General features: G+C 47.0%; 1 long non-coding RNA gene and 41 other non-coding genes across 42 annotated transcripts in view; 31 read left to right on the top strand and 11 right to left on the bottom strand.

Moving 5' to 3' along the window:
* Nucleotides 1-25,027, bottom strand: part of LOC132984533 (uncharacterized) — a 301,578-nt gene that overhangs the window by 105,526 nt on the left and 171,025 nt on the right. The gene's annotated exons all lie outside the window — the stretch shown is intronic.
* On the top strand, nt 438-510 carry trnav-cac (transfer RNA valine (anticodon CAC)). Its single transcript has one exon. It is a non-coding gene; the product is annotated as a tRNA-Val (tRNA).
* On the top strand, nt 925-997 carry trnav-aac (transfer RNA valine (anticodon AAC)). The gene has a single exon. It is a non-coding gene; the product is annotated as a tRNA-Val (tRNA).
* trnav-cac (transfer RNA valine (anticodon CAC)) lies at nt 2,020-2,092 on the top strand. The gene has a single exon. It is a non-coding gene; the product is annotated as a tRNA-Val (tRNA).
* trnav-aac (transfer RNA valine (anticodon AAC)) lies at nt 2,507-2,579 on the top strand. Its single transcript has one exon. It is a non-coding gene; the product is annotated as a tRNA-Val (tRNA).
* trnad-guc (transfer RNA aspartic acid (anticodon GUC)) lies at nt 3,372-3,443 on the bottom strand. The gene has a single exon. It is a non-coding gene; the product is annotated as a tRNA-Asp (tRNA).
* trnav-cac (transfer RNA valine (anticodon CAC)) lies at nt 3,660-3,732 on the top strand. The gene has a single exon. It is a non-coding gene; the product is annotated as a tRNA-Val (tRNA).
* Nucleotides 4,147-4,219, top strand: trnav-aac (transfer RNA valine (anticodon AAC)). Its single transcript has one exon. It is a non-coding gene; the product is annotated as a tRNA-Val (tRNA).
* Nucleotides 5,012-5,083, bottom strand: trnad-guc (transfer RNA aspartic acid (anticodon GUC)). Its single transcript has one exon. It is a non-coding gene; the product is annotated as a tRNA-Asp (tRNA).
* On the top strand, nt 5,300-5,372 carry trnav-cac (transfer RNA valine (anticodon CAC)). The gene has a single exon. It is a non-coding gene; the product is annotated as a tRNA-Val (tRNA).
* Nucleotides 5,787-5,859, top strand: trnav-aac (transfer RNA valine (anticodon AAC)). Its single transcript has one exon. It is a non-coding gene; the product is annotated as a tRNA-Val (tRNA).
* On the top strand, nt 6,882-6,954 carry trnav-cac (transfer RNA valine (anticodon CAC)). The gene has a single exon. It is a non-coding gene; the product is annotated as a tRNA-Val (tRNA).
* Nucleotides 7,369-7,441, top strand: trnav-aac (transfer RNA valine (anticodon AAC)). Its single transcript has one exon. It is a non-coding gene; the product is annotated as a tRNA-Val (tRNA).
* On the bottom strand, nt 8,234-8,305 carry trnad-guc (transfer RNA aspartic acid (anticodon GUC)). The gene has a single exon. It is a non-coding gene; the product is annotated as a tRNA-Asp (tRNA).
* trnav-cac (transfer RNA valine (anticodon CAC)) lies at nt 8,522-8,594 on the top strand. Its single transcript has one exon. It is a non-coding gene; the product is annotated as a tRNA-Val (tRNA).
* On the top strand, nt 9,009-9,081 carry trnav-aac (transfer RNA valine (anticodon AAC)). The gene has a single exon. It is a non-coding gene; the product is annotated as a tRNA-Val (tRNA).
* On the top strand, nt 10,104-10,176 carry trnav-cac (transfer RNA valine (anticodon CAC)). Its single transcript has one exon. It is a non-coding gene; the product is annotated as a tRNA-Val (tRNA).
* On the top strand, nt 10,591-10,663 carry trnav-aac (transfer RNA valine (anticodon AAC)). Its single transcript has one exon. It is a non-coding gene; the product is annotated as a tRNA-Val (tRNA).
* Nucleotides 11,686-11,758, top strand: trnav-cac (transfer RNA valine (anticodon CAC)). Its single transcript has one exon. It is a non-coding gene; the product is annotated as a tRNA-Val (tRNA).
* trnav-aac (transfer RNA valine (anticodon AAC)) lies at nt 12,173-12,245 on the top strand. Its single transcript has one exon. It is a non-coding gene; the product is annotated as a tRNA-Val (tRNA).
* Nucleotides 13,038-13,109, bottom strand: trnad-guc (transfer RNA aspartic acid (anticodon GUC)). Its single transcript has one exon. It is a non-coding gene; the product is annotated as a tRNA-Asp (tRNA).
* Nucleotides 13,326-13,398, top strand: trnav-cac (transfer RNA valine (anticodon CAC)). The gene has a single exon. It is a non-coding gene; the product is annotated as a tRNA-Val (tRNA).
* On the top strand, nt 13,813-13,885 carry trnav-aac (transfer RNA valine (anticodon AAC)). Its single transcript has one exon. It is a non-coding gene; the product is annotated as a tRNA-Val (tRNA).
* Nucleotides 14,678-14,749, bottom strand: trnad-guc (transfer RNA aspartic acid (anticodon GUC)). Its single transcript has one exon. It is a non-coding gene; the product is annotated as a tRNA-Asp (tRNA).
* trnav-cac (transfer RNA valine (anticodon CAC)) lies at nt 14,966-15,038 on the top strand. Its single transcript has one exon. It is a non-coding gene; the product is annotated as a tRNA-Val (tRNA).
* Nucleotides 15,453-15,525, top strand: trnav-aac (transfer RNA valine (anticodon AAC)). Its single transcript has one exon. It is a non-coding gene; the product is annotated as a tRNA-Val (tRNA).
* On the bottom strand, nt 16,318-16,389 carry trnad-guc (transfer RNA aspartic acid (anticodon GUC)). Its single transcript has one exon. It is a non-coding gene; the product is annotated as a tRNA-Asp (tRNA).
* trnav-cac (transfer RNA valine (anticodon CAC)) lies at nt 16,606-16,678 on the top strand. Its single transcript has one exon. It is a non-coding gene; the product is annotated as a tRNA-Val (tRNA).
* Nucleotides 17,093-17,165, top strand: trnav-aac (transfer RNA valine (anticodon AAC)). Its single transcript has one exon. It is a non-coding gene; the product is annotated as a tRNA-Val (tRNA).
* On the bottom strand, nt 17,958-18,029 carry trnad-guc (transfer RNA aspartic acid (anticodon GUC)). The gene has a single exon. It is a non-coding gene; the product is annotated as a tRNA-Asp (tRNA).
* Nucleotides 18,246-18,318, top strand: trnav-cac (transfer RNA valine (anticodon CAC)). Its single transcript has one exon. It is a non-coding gene; the product is annotated as a tRNA-Val (tRNA).
* trnav-aac (transfer RNA valine (anticodon AAC)) lies at nt 18,733-18,805 on the top strand. The gene has a single exon. It is a non-coding gene; the product is annotated as a tRNA-Val (tRNA).
* Nucleotides 19,598-19,669, bottom strand: trnad-guc (transfer RNA aspartic acid (anticodon GUC)). Its single transcript has one exon. It is a non-coding gene; the product is annotated as a tRNA-Asp (tRNA).
* On the top strand, nt 19,886-19,958 carry trnav-cac (transfer RNA valine (anticodon CAC)). Its single transcript has one exon. It is a non-coding gene; the product is annotated as a tRNA-Val (tRNA).
* Nucleotides 20,373-20,445, top strand: trnav-aac (transfer RNA valine (anticodon AAC)). The gene has a single exon. It is a non-coding gene; the product is annotated as a tRNA-Val (tRNA).
* On the bottom strand, nt 21,238-21,309 carry trnad-guc (transfer RNA aspartic acid (anticodon GUC)). The gene has a single exon. It is a non-coding gene; the product is annotated as a tRNA-Asp (tRNA).
* trnav-cac (transfer RNA valine (anticodon CAC)) lies at nt 21,526-21,598 on the top strand. Its single transcript has one exon. It is a non-coding gene; the product is annotated as a tRNA-Val (tRNA).
* Nucleotides 22,013-22,085, top strand: trnav-aac (transfer RNA valine (anticodon AAC)). Its single transcript has one exon. It is a non-coding gene; the product is annotated as a tRNA-Val (tRNA).
* Nucleotides 22,878-22,949, bottom strand: trnad-guc (transfer RNA aspartic acid (anticodon GUC)). Its single transcript has one exon. It is a non-coding gene; the product is annotated as a tRNA-Asp (tRNA).
* Nucleotides 23,166-23,238, top strand: trnav-cac (transfer RNA valine (anticodon CAC)). Its single transcript has one exon. It is a non-coding gene; the product is annotated as a tRNA-Val (tRNA).
* On the top strand, nt 23,653-23,725 carry trnav-aac (transfer RNA valine (anticodon AAC)). Its single transcript has one exon. It is a non-coding gene; the product is annotated as a tRNA-Val (tRNA).
* trnav-aac (transfer RNA valine (anticodon AAC)) lies at nt 24,748-24,820 on the top strand. The gene has a single exon. It is a non-coding gene; the product is annotated as a tRNA-Val (tRNA).

Raw genomic sequence — 25,027 nt, 5'->3', positions numbered from 1 at the left:
GGGGACTTAAAAATTCACTGTGACAATGCCAATTTCTCATTTTCTTTTACCTACCATGTATGAATTTCTCTCCTTGGCCCATTTCCTTAATTTTTCCTCTTTAGAGGTACAGAGAGTTAGCTTTTTCACCTTAGCTTGAGAGTGGGGCTAGCGTGAAGCCCCTTTCTTATGTGGCAAGTAATGGGAGTGCTGCTAGAAAGAATAGATCTCCCCGTCTGGGAATCGAACCCCGGTCTTCCGCGTGACAGGCGGAGATGATGGCAGTGTTCCAGCATTTACCAGCATTTAAAATACAGCCGGTCCAGTAGGCAGAGTTTTGCTGACAGTGTTAAGTGGTGAAAGTCCCACAAATGTTGGGTTAAGTCCTCCCCGTGCTGCATCAGCAGTCGCCGGTGATTGAGTGCATGCGAGGAAACACAAAGAATGCACCCCGACCAGTTTCCGTAGTGTAGTGGTTATCACGTTCGCCTCACACGCGAAAGGTCCCCGGTTCGAAACCGGGCGGAAACATTCTATTGGTGTGTTTTACCCCCCTGAGGATTTATCTCTAACTCAACTCTGTCCAAACATCACGTGCCGTGTCGATATAAAGCACAGTGAACACATTGGTTGATGATGGTGAAAGACAGGAACCAGCAACTTCAATCACCCCGTCCATTTCCAATAGTTATGTCCATTTGAGCTGCAGTGTATTGCATACACCTTACCTTTCCATTCTCTTTAGCTTTCATCCTGAAAGTAACCATCTTGTCACCTGTGCAGAATGACGTGGTGTTTGTTGCTGGTAGTTCTGTCGTTCATGGTGCATAACCATCAGCAGGTAGAAAAGTCAACTCTGAATAACCGGTTGTCCAGCATTTGAAGCGTTTGAATTCAGAAAGCCAGTTGACTACGTGACGAATGACCACAAGGAGCCTTTTGTCAGTTTCCGTAGTGTAGTGGTCATCATGTTGGCCTAACACGCGAAAGGTCCCCGGATCGAGACCGGGCGGAAACAAGTGGATGTTCTCTTTCTGCTGTGGATAATCTTCTTTGGCAGACACGTCCGCTTGAATGCTAAATCCTCACGCAGGGACCGCATCTCCTCTTTCACAGGCATTGAGGTCCCCTTTTGTAGCCCAATAGCAATTACCAATGGCATTTTAGGGGACCTGGCTTATATGCAGGAAGTCCATCAAAGTTGAGAGCAAAAGAGGCAAACCGGAGGCAAACCTGGAACCTATCTGCTCTCATCTGACGACTACATAGCCTTATGTTAATCTCTCAGAACATATCTGCTTATTGCGGCAGGGAGCAATCAGGTGGTAAATGTAATCTCTCCACCCCAACTCCATGCTGGTGTCTCGAGTAGCTAGTCACACTGTTATAGATGACCAGCACACAGAATCGGTAGTCATGGCCAGGATGTCCTTCAAAGCTTGTGTCGAGGTCCAGAAATATTGTCTGTTGCTCTGAGCTTGCTAGGAGTATAACAATCAGACTGTGCCCAGTCCAATACTCAGGCAACCTCACAATGTTTGGAGCACTGTGTAAACCATGGTGTACACAGGTACACCATGGTTTGATGATAAGTACAGCTGAGGGGGACTTAAAAATTCACTGTGACAATGCCAATTTCTCATTTTCTTTTACCTACCATGTATGAATTTCTCTCCTTGGCCCATTTCCTTAATTTTTCCTCTTTAGAGGTACAGAGAGTTACCTTTTTCACCTCAGCTTGAGAGTGGGGCTAGCGTGAAGCCCCTTTCTTATGTGGCAAGTAATGGGAGTGCTGCTAGAAAGAATAGATCTCCCCGTCTGGGAATCGAACCCCGGTCTTCCGCGTGACAGGCGGAGATGATGGCAGTGTTCCAGCATTTACCAGCATTTAAAATACAGCCGGTCCAGTAGGCAGAGTTTTGCTGACAGTGTTAAGTGGTGAAAGTCCCACAAATGTTGGGTTAAGTCCTCCCCGTACTGCATCAGCAGTCGCCGGTGATTGAGTGCATGCGAGGAAACACAAAGGATACACACAGACCAGTTTCCGTAGTGTAGTGGTTATCACGTTCGCCTCACACGCGAAAGGTCCCCGGTTCGAAACCGGGCGGAAACATTCTATTGGTGTGTTTTACCCCCCTGAGGATTTATCTCTAACTCAACTCTGTCCAAACATCACGTGCCGTGTCGATATAAAGCACAGTGAACACATTGGTTGATGAAGGCGAAAGACAGGAACCAGCAACTTCAATCACCCCGTCCATTTCCAATAGTTATGTCCATTTGAGCTGCAGTGTATTGCATACACCTTACCTTTCCATTCTCTTTAGCTTTCATCCTGAAAGTAACCATCTTGTCACCTGTGCAGAATGACGTGGTGTTTGTTGCTGGTAGTTCTGTCGTTCATGGTGAATAACCATCAGCAGGTAGAAAAGTCAACTCTGAATAACCGGTTGTCCAGCATTTGAAGCGTTTGAATTCAGAAAGCCAGTTGACTACGTGACGAATGACCACAAGGAGCCTTTTGTCAGTTTCCGTAGTGTAGTGGTCATCACGTTCGCCTAACACGCGAAAGGTCCCCGGTTCAAGACCGGGCGGAAACAAGCGGGTGTTCTCTTTCTGCTGTGGATAATCTCCTTTTGCAGACACGTCCGCTTGAATGCTAAATCCTCACGCAGGGACCGCATCTCCTTTTTCACAGGCATTCAGGTCCCCTTTTGTAGCCCAATAGCAATTACCAATGGCATTTTAGGGGACCTGGCTTATATGCAGGAAGTCCATCAAAGTTGAGAGCAAAAGAGGCAAACCGGAGGCAAACCTGGAACCTATCTGCTCTCATCTGACGACTACATAGCCTTATGTTAATCTCTCAGAACATATCTGCTTATTGCGGCAGGGAGCAATCAGGTGGTAAATGTAATCTCTCCACCCCAACTCCATGCTGGTGTCTCGAGTAGCTAGTCACACTGTTATAGATGACCAGCACACAGAATCGGTAGTCATGGCCAGGATGTCCTTCAAAGCTTGTGTCGAGGTCCAGAAATATTGTCTGTTGCTCTGAGCTTGCTAGGAGTATAACAATCAGACTGTGCCCAGTCCAATACTCAGGCAACCTCACAATGTTTGGAGCACTGTGTAAACCATGGTGTACACAGGTACACCATGGTTTGATGATAAGTACAGCTGAGGGGGACTTAAAAATTCACTGTGACAATGCCAATTTCTCATTTTCTTTTACCTACCATGTATGAATTTCTCTCCTTGGCCCATTTCCTTAATTTTTCCTCTTTAGAGGTACAGAGAGTTAGCTTTTTCACCTTAGCTTGAGAGTGGGGCTAGCGTGAAGCCCCTTTCTTATGTGGCAAGTAATGGGAGTGCTGCTAGAAAGAACAGATCTCCCCGTCGGGGAATCGAACCCCGGTCTTCTGCGTGACAGGCGGAGATACTGTCCACTATACTAACGAGGACTTCTGTGGTGCTGTTTTTGGCTCGTGAACGGGCTGATGGCAGTGTTCCAGCATTTACCAGCATTTAAAATACAGCCGGTCCAGTAGGCAGAGTTTTGCTGACAGTGTTAAGTGGTGAAAGTCCCACAAATGTTGGGTTAAGTCCTCCCCGTACTGCATCAGCAGTCGCCGGTGATTGAGTGCATGCGAGGAAACACAAAGGATACACACAGACCAGTTTCCGTAGTGTAGTGGTTATCACGTTCGCCTCACACGCGAAAGGTCCCCGGTTCGAAACCGGGCGGAAACATTCTATTGGTGTGTTTTACCCCCCTGAGGATTTATCTCTAACTCAACTCTGTCCAAACATCACGTGCCGTGTCGATATAAAGCACAGTGAACACATTGGTTGATGAAGGCGAAAGACAGGAACCAGCAACTTCAATCACCCCGTCCATTTCCAATAGTTATGTCCATTTGAGCTGCAGTGTATTGCATACACCTTACCTTTCCATTCTCTTTAGCTTTCATCCTGAAAGTAACCATCTTGTCACCTGTGCAGAATGACGTGGTGTTTGTTGCTGGTAGTTCTGTCGTTCATGGTGCATAACCATCAGCAGGTAGAAAAGTCAACTCTGAATAACCGGTTGTCCAGCATTTGAAGCGTTTGAATTCAGAAAGCCAGTTGACTACGTGACGAATGACCACAAGGAGCCTTTTGTCAGTTTCCGTAGTGTAGTGGTCATCACATTCGCCTAACACGCGAAAGGTCCCCGGTTCGAGACCGGGCGGAAACAAGCGGATGTTCTCTTTCTGCTGTGGATAATCTCCTTTGGCAGACACATCCGCTTGAATGCTAAATCCTCACGCAGGGACCGCATCTCCTTTTTCACAGGCATTCAGGTCCCCTTTTGTAACCCAATAGCAATTACCAATGGCATTTTAGGGGACCTGGCTTATATGCAGGAAGTCCATCAAAGTTGAGAGCAAAAGAGGCAAACCGGAGGCAAACCTGGAACCTATCTGCTCTCATCTGACGACTACATAGCCTTATGTTAATCTCTCAGAACATATCTGCTTATTGCGGCAGGGAGCAATCAGGTGGTAAATGTAATCTCTCCACCCCAACTCCATGCTGGTGTCTCGAGTAGCTAGTCACACTGTTATAGATGACCAGCACACAGAATCGGTAGTCATGGCCAGGATGTCCTTCAAAGCTTGTGTCGAGGTCCAGAAATATTGTCTGTTGCTCTGAGCTTGCTAGGAGTATAACAATCAGACTGTGCCCAGTCCAATACTCAGGCAACCTCACAATGTTTGGAGCACTGTGTAAACCATGGTGTACACAGGTACACCATGGTTTGATGATAAGTACAGCTGAGGGGGACTTAAAAATTCACTGTGACAATGCCAATTTCTCATTTTCTTTTACCTACCATGTATGAATTTCTCTCCTTGGCCCATTTCCTTAATTTTTCCTCTTTAGAGGTACAGAGAGTTAGCTTTTTCACCTTAGCTTGAGAGTGGGGCTAGCGTGAAGCCCCTTTCTTATGTGGCAAGTAATGGGAGTGCTGCTAGAAAGAACAGATCTCCCCGTCGGGGAATCGAACCCCGGTCTTCCGCGTGACAGGCGGAGATACTGTCCACTATACTAACGAGGACTTCTGTGGTGCTGTTTTTGGCTCGTGAACGGGCTGATGGCAGTGTTCCAGCATTTACCAGCATTTAAAATACAGCCGGTCCAGTAGGCAGAGTTTTGCTGACAGTGTTAAGTGGTGAAAGTCCCACAAATGTTGGGTTAAGTCCTCCCCGTGCTGCATCAGCAGTCGCCGGTGATTGAGTGCATGCGAGGAAACGCAAAGAATGCACCCCGACCAGTTTCCGTAGTGTAGTGGTTATCACGTTCGCCTCACACGCGAAAGGTCCCCGGTTCGAAACCGGGCGGAAACATTCTATTGGTGTGTTTTACCCCCCTGAGGATTTATCTCTAACTCAACTCTGTCCAAACATCACGTGCCGTGTCGATATAAAGCACAGTGAACACATTGGTTGATGATGGTGAAAGACAGGAACCAGCAACTTCAATCACCCCGTCCATTTCCAATAGTTATGTCCATTTGAGCTGCAGTGTATTGCATACACCTTACCTTTCCATTCTCTTTAGCTTTCATCCTGAAAGTAACCATCTTGTCACCTGTGCAGAATGACGTGGTGTTTGTTGCTGGTAGTTCTGTCGTTCATGGTGCATAACCATCAGCAGGTAGAAAAGTCAACTCTGAATAACCGGTTGTCCAGCATTTGAAGCGTTTGAATTCAGAAAGCCAGTTGACTACGTGACGAATGACCACAAGGAGCCTTTTGTCAGTTTCCGTAGTGTAGTGGTCATCACGTTGGCCTAACACGCGAAAGGTCCCCGGATCGAGACCGGGCGGAAACAAGTGGATGTTCTCTTTCTGCTGTGGATAATCTCCTTTGGCAGACACGTCCGCTTGAATGCTAAATCCTCACGCAGGGACCGCATCTCCTCTTTCACAGGCATTGAGGTCCCCTTTTGTAGCCCAATAGCAATTACCAATGGCATTTTAGGGGACCTGGCTTATATGCAGGAAGTCCATCAAAGTTGAGAGCAAAAGAGGCAAACCGGAGGCAAACCTGGAACCTATCTGCTCTCATCTGACGACTACATAGCCTTATGTTAATCTCTCAGAACATATCTGCTTATTGCGGCAGGGAGCAATCAGGTGGTAAATGTAATCTCTCCACCCCAACTCCATGCTGGTGTCTCGAGTAGCTAGTCACACTGTTATAGATGACCAGCACACAGAATCGGTAGTCATGGCCAGGATGTCCTTCAAAGCTTGTGTCGAGGTCCAGAAATATTGTCTGTTGCTCTGAGCTTGCTAGGAGTATAACAATCAGACTGTGCCCAGTCCAATACTCAGGCAACCTCACAATGTTTGGAGCACTGTGTAAACCATGGTGTACACAGGTACACCATGGTTTGATGATAAGTACAGCTGAGGGGGACTTAAAAATTCACTGTGACAATGCCAATTTCTCATTTTCTTTTACCTACCATGTATGAATTTCTCTCCTTGGCCCATTTCCTTAATTTTTCCTCTTTAGAGGTACAGAGAGTTACCTTTTTCACCTCAGCTTGAGAGTGGGGCTAGCGTGAAGCCCCTTTCTTATGTGGCAAGTAATGGGAGTGCTGCTAGAAAGAATAGATCTCCCCGTCTGGGAATCGAACCCCGGTCTTCCGCGTGACAGGCGGAGATGATGGCAGTGTTCCAGCATTTACCAGCATTTAAAATACAGCCGGTCCAGTAGGCAGAGTTTTGCTGACAGTGTTAAGTGGTGAAAGTCCCACAAATGTTGGGTTAAGTCCTCCCCGTACTGCATCAGCAGTCGCCGGTGATTGAGTGCATGCGAGGAAACACAAAGGATACACACAGACCAGTTTCCGTAGTGTAGTGGTTATCACGTTCGCCTCACACGCGAAAGGTCCCTGGTTCGAAACCGGGCGGAAACATTCTATTGGTGTGTTTTACCCCCCTGAGGATTTATCTCTAACTCAACTCTGTCCAAACATCACGTGCCGTGTCGATATAAAGCACAGTGAACACATTGGTTGATGAAGGCGAAAGACAGGAACCAGCAACTTCAATCACCCCGTCCATTTCCAATAGTTATGTCCATTTGAGCTGCAGTGTATTGCATACACCTTACCTTTCCATTCTCTTTAGCTTTCATCCTGAAAGTAACCATCTTGTCACCTGTGCAGAATGACGTGGTGTTTGTTGCTGGTAGTTCTGTCGTTCATGGTGAATAACCATCAGCAGGTAGAAAAGTCAACTCTGAATAACCGGTTGTCCAGCATTTGAAGCGTTTGAATTCAGAAAGCCAGTTGACTACGTGACGAATGTCCACAAGGAGCCTTTTGTCAGTTTCCGTAGTGTAGTGGTCATCACGTTCGCCTAACACGCGAAAGGTCCCCGGTTCAAGACCGGGCGGAAACAAGCGGGTGTTCTCTTTCTGCTGTGGATAATCTCCTTTTGCAGACACGTCCGCTTGAATGCTAAATCCTCACGCAGGGACCGCATCTCCTTTTTCACAGGCATTCAGGTCCCCTTTTGTAGCCCAATAGCAATTACCAATGGCATTTTAGGGGACCTGGCTTATATGCAGGAAGTCCATCAAAGTTGAGAGCAAAAGAGGCAAACCGGAGGCAAACCTGGAACCTATCTGCTCTCATCTGACGACTACATAGCCTTATGTTAATCTCTCAGAACATATCTGCTTATTGCGGCAGGGAGCAATCAGGTGGTAAATGTAATCTCTCCACCCCAACTCCATGCTGGTGTCTCGAGTAGCTAGTCACACTGTTATAGATGACCAGCACACAGAATCGGTAGTCATGGCCAGGATGTCCTTCAAAGCTTGTGTCGAGGTCCAGAAATATTGTCTGTTGCTCTGAGCTTGCTAGGAGTATAACAATCAGACTGTGCCCAGTCCAATACTCAGGCAACCTCACAATGTTTGGAGCACTGTGTAAACCATGGTGTACACAGGTACACCATGGTTTGATGATAAGTACAGCTGAGGGGGACTTAAAAATTCACTGTGACAATGCCAATTTCTCATTTTCTTTTACCTACCATGTATGAATTTCTCTCCTTGGCCCATTTCCTTAATTTTTCCTCTTTAGAGGTACAGAGAGTTAGCTTTTTCACCTTAGTTTGAGAGTGGGGCTAGCGTGAAGCCCCTTTCTTATGTGGCAAGTAATGGGAGTGCTGCTAGAAAGAATAGATCTCCCCGTCGGGGAATCGAACCCCTGTCTTCCGCGTGACAGGCGGAGATACTGTCCACTATACTAACGAGGACTTCTGTGGTGCTGTTTTTGGCTCGTGAACGGGCTGATGGCAGTGTTCCAGCATTTACCAGCATTTAAAATACAGCCGGTCCAGTAGGCAGAGTTTTGCTGACAGTGTTAAGTGGTGAAAGTCCCACAAATGTTGGGTTAAGTCCTCCCCGTACTGCATCAGCAGTCGCCGGTGATTGAGTGCATGCGAGGAAACACAAAGGATACACACAGACCAGTTTCTGTAGTGTAGTGGTTATCACGTTCGCCTCACACGCGAAAGGTCCCCGGTTCGAAACCGGGCGGAAACATTCTATTGGTGTGTTTTACCCCCCTGAGGATTTATCTCTAACTCAACTCTGTCCAAACATCACGTGCCGTGTCGATATAAAGCACAGTGAACACATTGGTTGATGAAGGCGAAAGACAGGAACCAGCAACTTCAATCACCCCGTCCATTTCCAATAGTTATGTCCATTTGAGCTGCAGTGTATTGCATACACCTTACCTTTCCATTCTCTTTAGCTTTCATCCTGAAAGTAACCATCTTGTCACCTGTGCAGAATGACGTGGTGTTTGTTGCTGGTAGTTCTGTCGTTCATGGTGCATAACCATCAGCAGGTAGAAAAGTCAACTCTGAATAACCGGTTGTCCAGCATTTGAAGCGTTTGAATTCAGAAAGCCAGTTGACTACGTGACGAATGACCACAAGGAGCCTTTTGTCAGTTTCCGTAGTGTAGTGGTCATCACATTCGCCTAACACGCGAAAGGTCCCCGGTTCGAGACCGGGCGGAAACAAGCGGATGTTCTCTTTCTGCTGTGGATAATCTCCTTTGGCAGACACATCCGCTTGAATGCTAAATCCTCACGCAGGGACCGCATCTCCTTTTTCACAGGCATTCAGGTCCCCTTTTGTAACCCAATAGCAATTACCAATGGCATTTTAGGGGACCTGGCTTATATGCAGGAAGTCCATCAAAGTTGAGAGCAAAAGAGGCAAACCGGAGGCAAACCTGGAACCTATCTGCTCTCATCTGACGACTACATAGCCTTATGTTAATCTCTCAGAACATATCTGCTTATTGCGGCAGGGAGCAATCAGGTGGTAAATGTAATCTCTCCACCCCAACTCCATGCTGGTGTCTCGAGTAGCTAGTCACACTGTTATAGATGACCAGCACACAGAATCGGTAGTCATGGCCAGGATGTCCTTCAAAGCTTGTGTCGAGGTCCAGAAATATTGTCTGTTGCTCTGAGCTTGCTAGGAGTATAACAATCAGACTGTGCCCAGTCCAATACTCAGGCAACCTCACAATGTTTGGAGCACTGTGTAAACCATGGTGTACACAGGTACACCATGGTTTGATGATAAGTACAGCTGAGGGGGACTTAAAAATTCACTGTGACAATGCCAATTTCTCATTTTCTTTTACCTACCATGTATGAATTTCTCTCCTTGGCCCATTTCCTTAATTTTTCCTCTTTAGAGGTACAGAGAGTTAGCTTTTTCACCTTAGCTTGAGAGTGGGGCTAGCGTGAAGCCCCTTTCTTATGTGGCAAGTAATGGGAGTGCTGCTAGAAAGAATAGATCTCCCCGTCTGGGAATCGAACCCCGGTCTTCCGCGTGACAGGCGGAGATGATGGCAGTGTTCCAGCATTTACCAGCATTTAAAATACAGCCGGTCCAGTAGGCAGAGTTTTGCTGACAGTGTTAAGTGGTGAAAGTCCCACAAATGTTGGGTTAAGTCCTCCCCGTGCTGCATCAGCAGTCGCCGGTGATTGAGTGCATGCGAGGAAACGCAAAGAATGCACCCCGACCAGTTTCCGTAGTGTAGTGGTTATCACGTTCGCCTCACACGCGAAAGGTCCCCGGTTCGAAACCGGGCGGAAACATTCTATTGGTGTGTTTTACCCCCCTGAGGATTTATCTCTAACTCAACTCTGTCCAAACATCACGTGCCGTGTCGATATAAAGCACAGTGAACACATTGGTTGATGATGGTGAAAGACAGGAACCAGCAACTTCAATCACCCCGTCCATTTCCAATAGTTATGTCCATTTGAGCTGCAGTGTATTGCATACACCTTACCTTTCCATTCTCTTTAGCTTTCATCCTGAAAGTAACCATCTTGTCACCTGTGCAGAATGACGTGGTGTTTGTTGCTGGTAGTTCTGTCGTTCATGGTGCATAACCATCAGCAGGTAGAAAAGTCAACTCTGAATAACCGGTTGTCCAGCATTTGAAGCGTTTGAATTCAGAAAGCCAGTTGACTACGTGACGAATGACCACAAGGAGCCTTTTGTCAGTTTCCGTAGTGTAGTGGTCATCATGTTGGCCTAACACGCGAAAGGTCCCCGGATCGAGACCGGGCGGAAACAAGTGGATGTTCTCTTTCTGCTGTGGATAATCTTCTTTGGCAGACACGTCCGCTTGAATGCTAAATCCTCACGCAGGGACCGCATCTCCTCTTTCACAGGCATTGAGGTCCCCTTTTGTAGCCCAATAGCAATTACCAATGGCATTTTAGGGGACCTGGCTTATATGCAGGAAGTCCATCAAAGTTGAGAGCAAAAGAGGCAAACCGGAGGCAAACCTGGAACCTATCTGCTCTCATCTGACGACTACATAGCCTTATGTTAATCTCTCAGAACATATCTGCTTATTGCGGCAGGGAGCAATCAGGTGGTAAATGTAATCTCTCCACCCCAACTCCATGCTGGTGTCTCGAGTAGCTAGTCACACTGTTATAGATGACCAGCACACAGAATCGGTAGTCATGGCCAGGATGTCCTTCAAAGCTTGTGTCGAGGTCCAGAAATATTGTCTGTTGCTCTGAGCTTGCTAGGAGTATAACAATCAGACTGTGCCCAGTCCAATACTCAGGCAACCTCACAATGTTTGGAGCACTGTGTAAACCATGGTGTACACAGGTACACCATGGTTTGATGATAAGTACAGCTGAGGGGGACTTAAAAATTCACTGTGACAATGCCAATTTCTCATTTTCTTTTACCTACCATGTATGAATTTCTCTCCTTGGCCCATTTCCTTAATTTTTCCTCTTTAGAGGTACAGAGAGTTACCTTTTTCACCTCAGCTTGAGAGTGGGGCTAGCGTGAAGCCCCTTTCTTATGTGGCAAGTAATGGGAGTGCTGCTAGAAAGAATAGATCTCCCCGTCTGGGAATCGAACCCCGGTCTTCCGCGTGACAGGCGGAGATGATGGCAGTGTTCCAGCATTTACCAGCATTTAAAATACAGCCGGTCCAGTAGGCAGAGTTTTGCTGACAGTGTTAAGTGGTGAAAGTCCCACAAATGTTGGGTTAAGTCCTCCCCGTACTGCATCAGCAGTCGCCGGTGATTGAGTGCATGCGAGGAAACACAAAGGATACACACAGACCAGTTTCCGTAGTGTAGTGGTTATCACGTTCGCCTCACACGCGAAAGGTCCCCGGTTCGAAACCGGGCGGAAACATTCTATTGGTGTGTTTTACCCCCCTGAGGATTTATCTCTAACTCAACTCTGTCCAAACATCACGTGCCGTGTCGATATAAAGCACAGTGAACACATTGGTTGATGAAGGTGAAAGACAGGAACCAGCAACTTCAATCACCCCGTCCATTTCCAATAGTTATGTCCATTTGAGCTGCAGTGTATTGCATACACCTTACCTTTCCATTCTCTTTAGCTTTCATCCTGAAAGTAACCATCTTGTCACCTGTGCAGAATGACGTGGTGTTTGTTGCTGGTAGTTCTGTCGTTCATGGTGAATAACCATCAGCAGGTAGAAAAGTCAACTCTGAATAACCGGTTGTCCAGCATTTGAAGCGTTTGAATTCAGAAAGCCAGTTGACTACGTGACGAATGACCACAAGGAGCCTTTTGTCAGTTTCCGTAGTGTAGTGGTCATCACGTTCGCCTAACACGCGAAAGGTCCCCGGTTCAAGACCGGGCGGAAACAAGCGGGTGTTCTCTTTCTGCTGTGGATAATCTCCTTTTGCAGACACGTCCGCTTGAATGCTAAATCCTCACGCAGGGACCGCATCTCCTTTTTCACAGGCATTCAGGTCCCCTTTTGTAGCCCAATAGCAATTACCAATGGCATTTTAGGGGACCTGGCTTATATGCAGGAAGTCCATCAAAGTTGAGAGCAAAAGAGGCAAACCGGAGGCAAACCTGGAACCTATCTGCTCTCATCTGACGACTACATAGCCTTATGTTAATCTCTCAGAACATATCTGCTTATTGCGGCAGGGAGCAATCAGGTGGTAAATGTAATCTCTCCACCCCAACTCCATGCTGGTGTCTCGAGTAGCTAGTCACACTGTTATAGATGACCAGCACACAGAATCGGTAGTCATGGCCAGGATGTCCTTCAAAGCTTGTGTCGAGGTCCAGAAATATTGTCTGTTGCTCTGAGCTTGCTAGGAGTATAACAATCAGACTGTGCCCAGTCCAATACTCAGGCAACCTCACAATGTTTGGAGCACTGTGTAAACCATGGTGTACACAGGTACACCATGGTTTGATGATAAGTACAGCTGAGGGGGACTTAAAAATTCACTGTGACAATGCCAATTTCTCATTTTCTTTTACCTACCATGTATGAATTTCTCTCCTTGGCCCATTTCCTTAATTTTTCCTCTTTAGAGGTACAGAGAGTTAGCTTTTTCACCTTAGCTTGAGAGTGGGGCTAGCGTGAAGCCCCTTTCTTATGTGGCAAGTAATGGGAGTGCTGCTAGAAAGAACAGATCTCCCCGTCGGGGAATCGAACCCCGGTCTTCTGCGTGACAGGCGGAGATACTGTCCACTATACTAACGAGGACTTCTGTGGTGCTGTTTTTGGCTCGTGAACGGGCTGATGGCAGTGTTCCAGCATTTACCAGCATTTAAAATACAGCCGGTCCAGTAGGCAGAGTTTTGCTGACAGTGTTAAGTGGTGAAAGTCCCACAAATGTTGGGTTAAGTCCTCCCCGTACTGCATCAGCAGTCGCCGGTGATTGAGTGCATGCGAGGAAACACAAAGGATACACACAGACCAGTTTCCGTAGTGTAGTGGTTATCACGTTCGCCTCACACGCGAAAGGTCCCCGGTTCGAAACCGGGCGGAAACATTCTATTGGTGTGTTTTACCCCCCTGAGGATTTATCTCTAACTCAACTCTGTCCAAACATCACGTGCCGTGTCGATATAAAGCACAGTGAACACATTGGTTGATGAAGGCGAAAGACAGGAACCAGCAACTTCAATCACCCCGTCCATTTCCAATAGTTATGTCCATTTGAGCTGCAGTGTATTGCATACACCTTACCTTTCCATTCTCTTTAGCTTTCATCCTGAAAGTAACCATCTTGTCACCTGTGCAGAATGACGTGGTGTTTGTTGCTGGTAGTTCTGTCGTTCATGGTGCATAACCATCAGCAGGTAGAAAAGTCAACTCTGAATAACCGGTTGTCCAGCATTTGAAGCGTTTGAATTCAGAAAGCCAGTTGACTACGTGACGAATGACCACAAGGAGCCTTTTGTCAGTTTCCGTAGTGTAGTGGTCATCACATTCGCCTAACACGCGAAAGGTCCCCGGTTCGAGACTGGGCGGAAACAAGCGGATGTTCTCTTTCTGCTGTGGATAATCTCCTTTGGCAGACACATCCGCTTGAATGCTAAATCCTCACGCAGGGACCGCATCTCCTTTTTCACAGGCATTCAGGTCCCCTTTTGTAACCCAATAGCAATTACCAATGGCATTTTAGGGGACCTGGCTTATATGCAGGAAGTCCATCAAAGTTGAGAGCAAAAGAGGCAAACCGGAGGCAAACCTGGAACCTATCTGCTCTCATCTGACGACTACATAGCCTTATGTTAATCTCTCAGAACATATCTGCTTATTGCGGCAGGGAGCAATCAGGTGGTAAATGTAATCTCTCCACCCCAACTCCATGCTGGTGTCTCGAGTAGCTAGTCACACTGTTATAGATGACCAGCACACAGAATCGGTAGTCATGGCCAGGATGTCCTTCAAAGCTTGTGTCGAGGTCCAGAAATATTGTCTGTTGCTCTGAGCTTGCTAGGAGTATAACAATCAGACTGTGCCCAGTCCAATACTCAGGCAACCTCACAATGTTTGGAGCACTGTGTAAACCATGGTGTACACAGGTACACCATGGTTTGATGATAAGTACAGCTGAGGGGGACTTAAAAATTCACTGTGACAATGCCAATTTCTCATTTTCTTTTACCTACCATGTATGAATTTCTCTCCTTGGCCCATTTCCTTAATTTTTCCTCTTTAGAGGTACAGAGAGTTAGCTTTTTCACCTTAGCTTGAGAGTGGGGCTAGCGTGAAGCCCTTTTCTTATGTGGCAAGTAATGGGAGTGCTGCTAGAAAGAATAGATCTCCCCGTCGGGGAATCGAACCCCGGTCTTCCGCGTGACAGGCGGAGATACTGTCCACTATACTAACGAGGACTTCTGTGGTGCTGTTTTTGGCTCGTGAACGGGCTGATGGCAGTGTTCCAGCATTTACCAGCATTTAAAATACAGCCGATCCAGTAGGCAGAGTTTTGCTGACAGTGTTAAGTGGTGAAAGTCCCACAAATGTTGGGTTAAGTCCTCCCCGTGCTGCATCAGCAGTCGCCGGTGATTGAGTGCATGCGAGGAAACACAAAGGATACACACAGACCAGTTTCCGTAGTGTAGTGGTTATCACGTTCGCCTCACACGCGAAAGGTCCCCGGTTCGAAACCGGGCGGAAACATTCTATTGGTGTGTTTTACCCCCCTGAGGATTTATCTCTAACTCAACTCTGTCCAAACATCACGTGCCGTGTCGATATAAAGCACAGTGAACACATTGGTTGATGAAGGCGAAAGACAGGAACCAGCAACTTCAATCACCCCGTCCATTTCCAATAGTTATGTCCATTTGAGCTGCAGTGTATTGCATACACCTTACCTTTCCATTCTCTTTAGCTTTCATCCTGAAAGTAACCATCTTGTCACCTGTGCAGAATGACGTGGTGTTTGTTGCTGGTAGTTCTGTCGTTCATGGTGCATAACCATCAGCAGGTAGAAAAGTCAACTCTGAATAACCGGTTGTCCAGCATTTGAAGCGTTTGAATTCAGAAAGCCAGTTGACTACGTGACGAATGACCACAAGGAGCCTTTTGTCAGTTTCCGTAGTGTAGTGGTCATCACATTCGCCTAACACGCGAAAGGTCCCCGGTTCGAGACTGGGCGGAAACAAGCGGATGTTCTCTTTCTGCTGTGGATAATCTCCTTTGGCAGACACATCCGCTTGAATGCTAAATCCTCACGCAGGGACCGCATCTCCTTTTTCACAGGCATTCAGGTCCCCTTTTGTAACCCAATAGCAATTACCAATGGCATTTTAGGGGACCTGGCTTATATGCAGGAAGTCCATCAAAGTTGAGAGCAAAAGAGGCAAACCGGAGGCAAACCTGGAACCTATCTGCTCTCATCTGACGACTACATAGCCTTATGTTAATCTCTCAGAACATATCTGCTTATTGCGGCAGGGAGCAATCAGGTGGTAAATGTAATCTCTCCACCCCAACTCCATGCTGGTGTCTCGAGTAGCTAGTCACACTGTTATAGATGACCAGCACACAGAATCGGTAGTCATGGCCAGGATGTCCTTCAAAGCTTGTGTCGAGGTCCAGAAATATTGTCTGTTGCTCTGAGCTTGCTAGGAGTATAACAATCAGACTGTGCCCAGTCCAATACTCAGGCAACCTCACAATGTTTGGAGCACTGTGTAAACCATGGTGTACACAGGTACACCATGGTTTGATGATAAGTACAGCTGAGGGGGACTTAAAAATTCACTGTGACAATGCCAATTTCTCATTTTCTTTTACCTACCATGTATGAATTTCTCTCCTTGGCCCATTTCCTTAATTTTTCCTCTTTAGAGGTACAGAGAGTTAGCTTTTTCACCTTAGCTTGAGAGTGGGGCTAGCGTGAAGCCCTTTTCTTATGTGGCAAGTAATGGGAGTGCTGCTAGAAAGAATAGATCTCCCCGTCGGGGAATCGAACCCCGGTCTTCCGCGTGACAGGCGGAGATACTGTCCACTATACTAACGAGGACTTCTGTGGTGCTGTTTTTGGCTCGTGAACGGGCTGATGGCAGTGTTCCAGCATTTACCAGCATTTAAAATACAGCCGATCCAGTAGGCAGAGTTTTGCTGACAGTGTTAAGTGGTGAAAGTCCCACAAATGTTGGGTTAAGTCCTCCCCGTGCTGCATCAGCAGTCGCCGGTGATTGAGTGCATGCGAGGAAACACAAAGGATACACACAGACCAGTTTCCGTAGTGTAGTGGTTATCACGTTCGCCTCACACGCGAAAGGTCCCCGGTTCGAAACCGGGCGGAAACATTCTATTGGTGTGTTTTACCCCCCTGAGGATTTATCTCTAACTCAACTCTGTCCAAACATCACGTGCCGTGTCGATATAAAGCACAGTGAACACATTGGTTGATGAAGGCGAAAGACAGGAACCAGCAACTTCAATCACCCCGTCCATTTCCAATAGTTATGTCCATTTGAGCTGCAGTGTATTGCATACACCTTACCTTTCCATTCTCTTTAGCTTTCATCCTGAAAGTAACCATCTTGTCACCTGTGCAGAATGACGTGGTGTTTGTTGCTGGTAGTTCTGTCGTTCATGGTGCATAACCATCAGCAGGTAGAAAAGTCAACTCTGAATAACCGGTTGTCCAGCATTTGAAGCGTTTGAATTCAGAAAGCCAGTTGACTACGTGACGAATGACCACAAGGAGCCTTTTGTCAGTTTCCGTAGTGTAGTGGTCATCACATTCGCCTAACACGCGAAAGGTCCCCGGTTCGAGACTGGGCGGAAACAAGCGGATGTTCTCTTTCTGCTGTGGATAATCTCCTTTGGCAGACACATCCGCTTGAATGCTAAATCCTCACGCAGGGACCGCATCTCCTTTTTCACAGGCATTCAGGTCCCCTTTTGTAACCCAATAGCAATTACCAATGGCATTTTAGGGGACCTGGCTTATATGCAGGAAGTCCATCAAAGTTGAGAGCAAAAGAGGCAAACCGGAGGCAAACCTGGAACCTATCTGCTCTCATCTGACGACTACATAGCCTTATGTTAATCTCTCAGAACATATCTGCTTATTGCGGCAGGGAGCAATCAGGTGGTAAATGTAATCTCTCCACCCCAACTCCATGCTGGTGTCTCGAGTAGCTAGTCACACTGTTATAGATGACCAGCACACAGAATCGGTAGTCATGGCCAGGATGTCCTTCAAAGCTTGTGTCGAGGTCCAGAAATATTGTCTGTTGCTCTGAGCTTGCTAGGAGTATAACAATCAGACTGTGCCCAGTCCAATACTCAGGCAACCTCACAATGTTTGGAGCACTGTGTAAACCATGGTGTACACAGGTACACCATGGTTTGATGATAAGTACAGCTGAGGGGGACTTAAAAATTCACTGTGACAATGCCAATTTCTCATTTTCTTTTACCTACCATGTATGAATTTCTCTCCTTGGCCCATTTCCTTAATTTTTCCTCTTTAGAGGTACAGAGAGTTAGCTTTTTCACCTTAGCTTGAGAGTGGGGCTAGCGTGAAGCCCTTTTCTTATGTGGCAAGTAATGGGAGTGCTGCTAGAAAGAATAGATCTCCCCGTCGGGGAATCGAACCCCGGTCTTCCGCGTGACAGGCGGAGATACTGTCCACTATACTAACGAGGACTTCTGTGGTGCTGTTTTTGGCTCGTGAACGGGCTGATGGCAGTGTTCCAGCATTTACCAGCATTTAAAATACAGCCGATCCAGTAGGCAGAGTTTTGCTGACAGTGTTAAGTGGTGAAAGTCCCACAAATGTTGGGTTAAGTCCTCCCCGTGCTGCATCAGCAGTCGCCGGTGATTGAGTGCATGCGAGGAAACACAAAGGATACACACAGACCAGTTTCCGTAGTGTAGTGGTTATCACGTTCGCCTCACACGCGAAAGGTCCCCGGTTCGAAACCGGGCGGAAACATTCTATTGGTGTGTTTTACCCCCCTGAGGATTTATCTCTAACTCAACTCTGTCCAAACATCACGTGCCGTGTCGATATAAAGCACAGTGAACACATTGGTTGATGAAGGCGAAAGACAGGAACCAGCAACTTCAATCACCCCGTCCATTTCCAATAGTTATGTCCATTTGAGCTGCAGTGTATTGCATACACCTTACCTTTCCATTCTCTTTAGCTTTCATCCTGAAAGTAACCATCTTGTCACCTGTGCAGAATGACGTGGTGTTTGTTGCTGGTAGTTCTGTCGTTCATGGTGCATAACCATCAGCAGGTAGAAAAGTCAACTCTGAATAACCGGTTGTCCAGCATTTGAAGCGTTTGAATTCAGAAAGCCAGTTGACTACGTGACGAATGACCACAAGGAGCCTTTTGTCAGTTTCCGTAGTGTAGTGGTCATCACATTCGCCTAACACGCGAAAGGTCCCCGGTTCGAGACCGGGCGGAAACAAGCGGATGTTCTCTTTCTGCTGTGGATAATCTCCTTTGGCAGACACATCCGCTTGAATGCTAAATCGTCACGCAGGGACCGCATCTCCTTTTTCACAGGCATTCAGGTCCCCTTTTGTAACCCAATAGCAATTACCAATGGCATTTTAGGGGACCTGGCTTATATGCAGGAAGTCCATCAAAGTTGAGAGCAAAAGAGGCAAACCGGAGGCAAACCTGGAACCTATCTGCTCTCATCTGACGACTACATAGCCTTATGTTAATCTCTCAGAACATATCTGCTTATTGCGGCAGGGAGCAATCAGGTGGTAAATGTAATCTCTCCACCCCAACTCCATGCTGGTGTCTCGAGTAGCTAGTCACACTGTTATAGATGACCAGCACACAGAATCGGTAGTCATGGCCAGGATGTCCTTCAAAGCTTGTGTCGAGGTCCAGAAATATTGTCTGTTGCTCTGAGCTTGCTAGGAGTATAACAATCAGACTGTGCCCAGTCCAATACTCAGGCAACCTCACAATGTTTGGAGCACTGTGTAAACCATGGTGTACACAGGTACACCATGGTTTGATGATAAGTACAGCTGAGGGGGACTTAAAAATTCACTGTGACAATGCCAATTTCTCATTTTCTTTTACCTACCATGTATGAATTTCTCTCCTTGGCCCATTTCCTTAATTTTTCCTCTTTAGAGGTACAGAGAGTTAGCTTTTTCACCTTAGCTTGAGAGTGGGGCTAGCGTGAAGCCCCTTTCTTATGTGGCAAGTAATGGGAGTGCTGCTAGAAGGAACAGATCTCCCCGTCGGGGAATCGAACCCCGGTCTTCCGCGTGACAGGCGGAGATACTGTCCACTATACTAACGAGGACTTCTGTGGTGCTGTTTTTGGCTCGTGAACGGGCTGATGGCAGTGTTCCAGCATTTACCAGCATTTAAAATACAGCCGGTCCAGTAGGCAGAGTTTTGCTGACAGTGTTAAGTGGTGAAAGTCCCACAAATGTTGGGTTAAGTCCTCCCCGTGCTGCATCAGCAGTCGCCGGTGATTGAGTGCATGCGAGGAAACACGAAGGATGCACCCCGACCAGTTTCCGTAGTGTAGTGGTTATCACGTTCGCCTCACACGCGAAAGGTCCCCGGTTCGAAACCGGGCGGAAACATTCCATTGTTGTGTTTTACCCCCCTGAGGATTTATCTCTAACTCAACTCTGTCCAAACATCAGGTGCCGTGTCGATATAAAGCACAGTGAACACATTGGTTGATGAAGGCGAAAGACAGGAACCAGCAACTTCAATCACCCCGTCCATTTCCAATAGTTATGTCCATTTGAGCTGCAGTGTATTGCATACACCTTACCTTTCCATTCTCTTTAGCTTTCATCCTGAAAGTAACCATCTTGTCACCTGTGCAGAATGACGTGGTGTTTGTTGCTGGTAGTTCTGTCGTTCATGGTGCATAACCATCAGCAGGTAGAAAAGTCAACTCTGAATAACCGGTTGTCCAGCATTTGAAGCGTTTGAATTCAGAAAGCCAGTTGACTACGTGACGAATGACCACAAGGAGCCTTTTGTCAGTTTCCGTAGTGTAGTGGTCATCACATTCGCCTAACACGCGAAAGGTCCCCGGTTCGGGACCGGGTGGAAACAAGCGGATGTTCTCTTTCTGCTGTGGATAATCTCCTTTGGCAGACACATCCGCTTGAATGCTAAATCCTCACGCAGGGACCGCATCTCCTTTTTCACAGGCATTCAGGTCCCCTTTTGTAACCCAATAGCAATTACCAATGGCATTTTAGGGGACCTGGCTTATATGCAGGAAGTCCATCAAAGTTGAGAGCAAAAGAGGCAAACCGGAGGCAAACCTGGAACCTATCTGCTCTCATCTGACGACTACATAGCCTTATGTTAATCTCTCAGAACATATCTGCTTATTGCGGCAGGGAGCAATCAGGTGGTAAATGTAATCTCTCCACCCCAACTCCATGCTGGTGTCTCGAGTAGCTAGTCACACTGTTATAGATGACCAGCACACAGAATCGGTAGTCATGGCCAGGATGTCCTTCAAAGCTTGTGTCGAGGTCCAGAAATATTGTCTGTTGCTCTGAGCTTGCTAGGAGTATAACAATCAGACTGTGCCCAGTCCAATACTCAGGCAACCTCACAATGTTTGGAGCACTGTGTAAACCATGGTGTACACAGGTACACCATGGTTTGATGATAAGTACAGCTGAGGGGGACTTAAAAATTCACTGTGACAATGCCAATTTCTCATTTTCTTTTACCTACCATGTATGAATTTCTCTCCTTGGCCCATTTCCTTAATTTTTCCTCTTTAGAGGTACAGAGAGTTAGCTTTTTCACCTTAGCTTGAGAGTGGGGCTAGCATGAAGCCCCTTTCTTATGTGGCAAGTAATGGGAGTGCTGCTAGAAAGAACAGATCTCCCCGTCGGGGAATCGAACCCCGGTCTTCCGCGTGACAGGCGGAGATACTGTCCACTATACTAACGAGGACTTCTGTGGTGCTGTTTTTGGCTCGTGAACGGGCTGATGGCAGTGTTCCAGCATTTACCAGCATTTAAAATACAGCCGGTCCAGTAGGCAGAGTTTTGCTGACAGTGTTAAGTGGTGAAAGTCCCACAAATGTTGGGTTAAGTCCTCCCCGTGCTGCATCAGCAGTCGCCGGTGATTGAGTGCATGCGAGGAAACACAAAGGATGCACCCCGACCAGTTTCCGTAGTGTAGTGGTTATCACGTTCGCCTCACACGCGAAAGGTCCCCGGTTCGAAACCGGGCGGAAACATTCCATTGTTGTGTTTTACCCCCCTGAGGATTTATCTCTAACTCAACTCTGTCCAAACATCAGGTGCCGTGTCGATATAAAGCACAGTGAACACATTGGTTGATGAAGGCGAAAGACAGGAACCAGCAACTTCAATCACCCCGTCCATTTCCAATAGTTATGTCCATTTGAGCTGCAGTGTATTGCATACACCTTACCTTTCCATTCTCTTTAGCTTTCATCCTGAAAGTAACCATCTTGTCACCTGTGCAGAATGACGTGGTGTTTGTTGCTGGTAGTTCTGTCGTTCATGGTGAATAACCATCAGCAGGTAGAAAAGTCAACTCTGAATAACCGGTTGTCCAGCATTTGAAGCGTTTGAATTCAGAAAGCCAGTTGACTACGTGACGAATGACCACAAGGAGCCTTTTGTCAGTTTCCGTAGTGTAGTGGTCATCACGTTCGCCTAACACGCGAAAGGTCCCCGGTTCAAGACCGGGCGGAAACAAGCAGATGTTCTCTTTCTGCTGTGGATAATCTCCTTTTGCAGACACGTCCGCTTGAATGCTAAATCCTCACGCAGGGACCGCATCTCCTTTTTCACAGGCATTCAGGTCCCCTTTTGTAGCCCAATAGCAATTACCAATGGCATTTTAGGGGACCTGGCTTATATGCAGGAAGTCCATCAAAGTTGAGAGCAAAAGAGGCAAACCGGAGGCAAACCTGGAACCTATCTGCTCTCATCTGACGACTACATAGCCTTATGTTAATCTCTCAGAACATATCTGCTTATTGCGGCAGGGAGCAATCAGGTGGTAAATGTAATCTCTCCACCCCAACTCCATGCTGGTGTCTCGAGTAGCTAGTCACACTGTTATAGATGACCAGCACACAGAATCGGTAGTCATGGCCAGGATGTCCTTCAAAGCTTGTGTCGAGGTCCAGAAATATTGTCTGTTGCTCTGAGCTTGCTAGGAGTATAACAATCAGACTGTGCCCAGTCCAATACTCATGCAATCTCACAATGTTTGGAGCACTGTGTAAACCATGGTGTACACAGGTACACCATGGTTTGATGATAAGTACAGCTGAGGGGTACTTAAAAATTCACTGTGAGAATGCCAATTTCTCATTTTCTTTTACCTACCATGTATGAATTTCTCTCCTTGGCCCATTTCCTTAATTTTTCCTCTTTAAAGGTACAGAGAGTTAGCTTTTTCACCTTAGCTTGAGAGTGGGGCTAGCATGAAGCCCCTTTCTTATGTGGCAAGTAATGGGAGTGCTGCTAGAAAGAACAGATCTCCCCGTCGGGGAATCGAACCCCGGTCTTCCGCGTGACAGGCGGAGATACTGTCCACTATACTAACGAGGACTTCTGTGGTGCTGTTTTTGGCTCGTGAACGGGCTGATGGCAGTGTTCCAGCATTTACCAGCATTTAAAATACAGCCGGTCCAGTAGGCAGAGTTTTGCTGACAGTGTTAAGTGGTGAAAGTCCCACAAATGTTGGGTTAAGTCCTCCCCGTGCTGCATCAGCAGTCGCCGGTGATTGAGTGCATGCGAGGAAACACAAAGGATGCACCCCGACCAGTTTCCGTAGTGTAGTGGTTATCACGTTCGCCTCACACGCGAAAGGTCCCCGGTTCGAAACCGGGCGGAAACATTCCATTGTTGTGTTTTACCCCCCTGAGGATTTATCTCTAACTCAACTCTGTCCAAACATCAGGTGCCGTGTCGATATAAAGCACAGTGAACACATTGGTTGATGAAGGCGAAAGACAGGAACCAGCAACTTCAATCACCCCGTCCATTTCCAATAGTTATGTCCATTTGAGCTGCAGTGTATTGCATACACCTTACCTTTCCATTCTCTTTAGCTTTCATCCTGAAAGTAACCATCTTGTCACCTGTGCAGAATGACGTGGTGTTTGTTGCTGGTAGTTCTGTCGTTCATGGTGCATAACCATCAGCAGGTAGAAAAGTCAACTCTGAATAACCGGTTGTCCAGCATTTGAAGCGTTTGAATTCAGAAAGCCAGTTGACTACGTGACGAATGACCACAAGGAGCCTTTTGTCAGTTTCCGTAGTGTAGTGGTCATCACGTTCGCCTAACACGCGAAAGGTCCCCGGTTCAAGACCGGGCGGAAACAAGCGGGTGTTCTCTTTCTGCTGTGGATAATCTCCTTTTGCAGACACGTCCGCTTGAATGCTAAATCCTCACGCAGGGACCGCATCTCCTTTTTCACAGGCATTCAGGTCCCCTTTTGTAGCCCAATAGCAATTACCAATGGCATTTTAGGGGACCTGGCTTATATGCAGGAAGTCCATCAAAGTTGAGAGCAAAAGAGGCAAACCGGAGGCAAACCTGGAACCTATCTGCTCTCATCTGACGACTACATAGCCTTATGTTAATCTCTCAGAACATATCTGCTTATTGCGGCAGGGAGCAATCAGGTGGTAAATGTAATCTCTCCACCCCAACTCCATGCTGGTGTCTCGAGTAGCTAGTCACACTGTTATAGATGACCAGCACACAGAATCGGTAGTCATGGCCAGGATGTCCTTCAAAGCTTGTGTCGAGGTCCAGAAATATTGTCTGTTGCTCTGAGCTTGCTAGGAGTATAACAATCAGACTGTGCCCAGTCCAATACTCAGGCAATCTCACAATGTTTGGAGCACTGTGTAAACCATGGTGTACACAGGTACACCATGGTTTGATGATAAGTACAGCTGAGGGGTACTTAAAAATTCACTGTGAGAATGCCAATTTCTCATTTTCTTTTACCTACCATGTATGAATTTCTCTCCTTGGCCCATTTCCTTAATTTTTCCTCTTTAGAGGTACAGAGAGTTACCTTTTTCACCTCAGCTTGAGAGTGGGGCTAGCGTGAAGCCCCTTTCTTATGTGGCAAGTAATGGGAGTGCTGCTAGAAAGAATAGATCTCCCCGTCTGGGAATCGAACCCCGGTCTTCCGCGTGACAGGCGGAGATGATGGCAGTGTTCCAGCATTTACCAGCAGTTAAAATACAGCCGGTCCAGTAGGCAGAGTTTTGCTGACAGTGTTAAGTGGTGAAAGTCCCACAAATGTTGGGTTAAGTCCTCCCCGTGCTGCATCAGCAGTCGCCGGTGATTGAGTGCATGCGAGGAAACACAAAGGATACACCCCGACCAGTTTCCGTAGTGTAGTGGTCATCACGTTTGCCTAACACGCGAAAGGTCCCCGGTTCGAAACCGGGTGGAAACATTCTATTGGTGTGTTTTACCCCCCTGAGGATTCATCTCTAACTCAACTCTGTCCAAACATCACGTGCCGTGTCGATATAAAGCACAGTGAACACATTGGTTGATGAAGGTGAAAGACAGGAACCAGCAACTTCAATCACCCCGTCCATTTCCAATAGTTATGTCCATTTGAGCTGCAGTGTATTGCATACACCTTACCTTTCCATTC

Source organism: Labrus mixtus, chromosome 12 (assembly GCF_963584025.1).
Source record: "Labrus mixtus chromosome 12, fLabMix1.1, whole genome shotgun sequence".
NCBI classification, from domain to species: Eukaryota; Metazoa; Chordata; class Actinopteri; order Labriformes; family Labridae; genus Labrus; species Labrus mixtus.
This window is presented reverse-complemented; position numbering and strand designations above follow the sequence as displayed.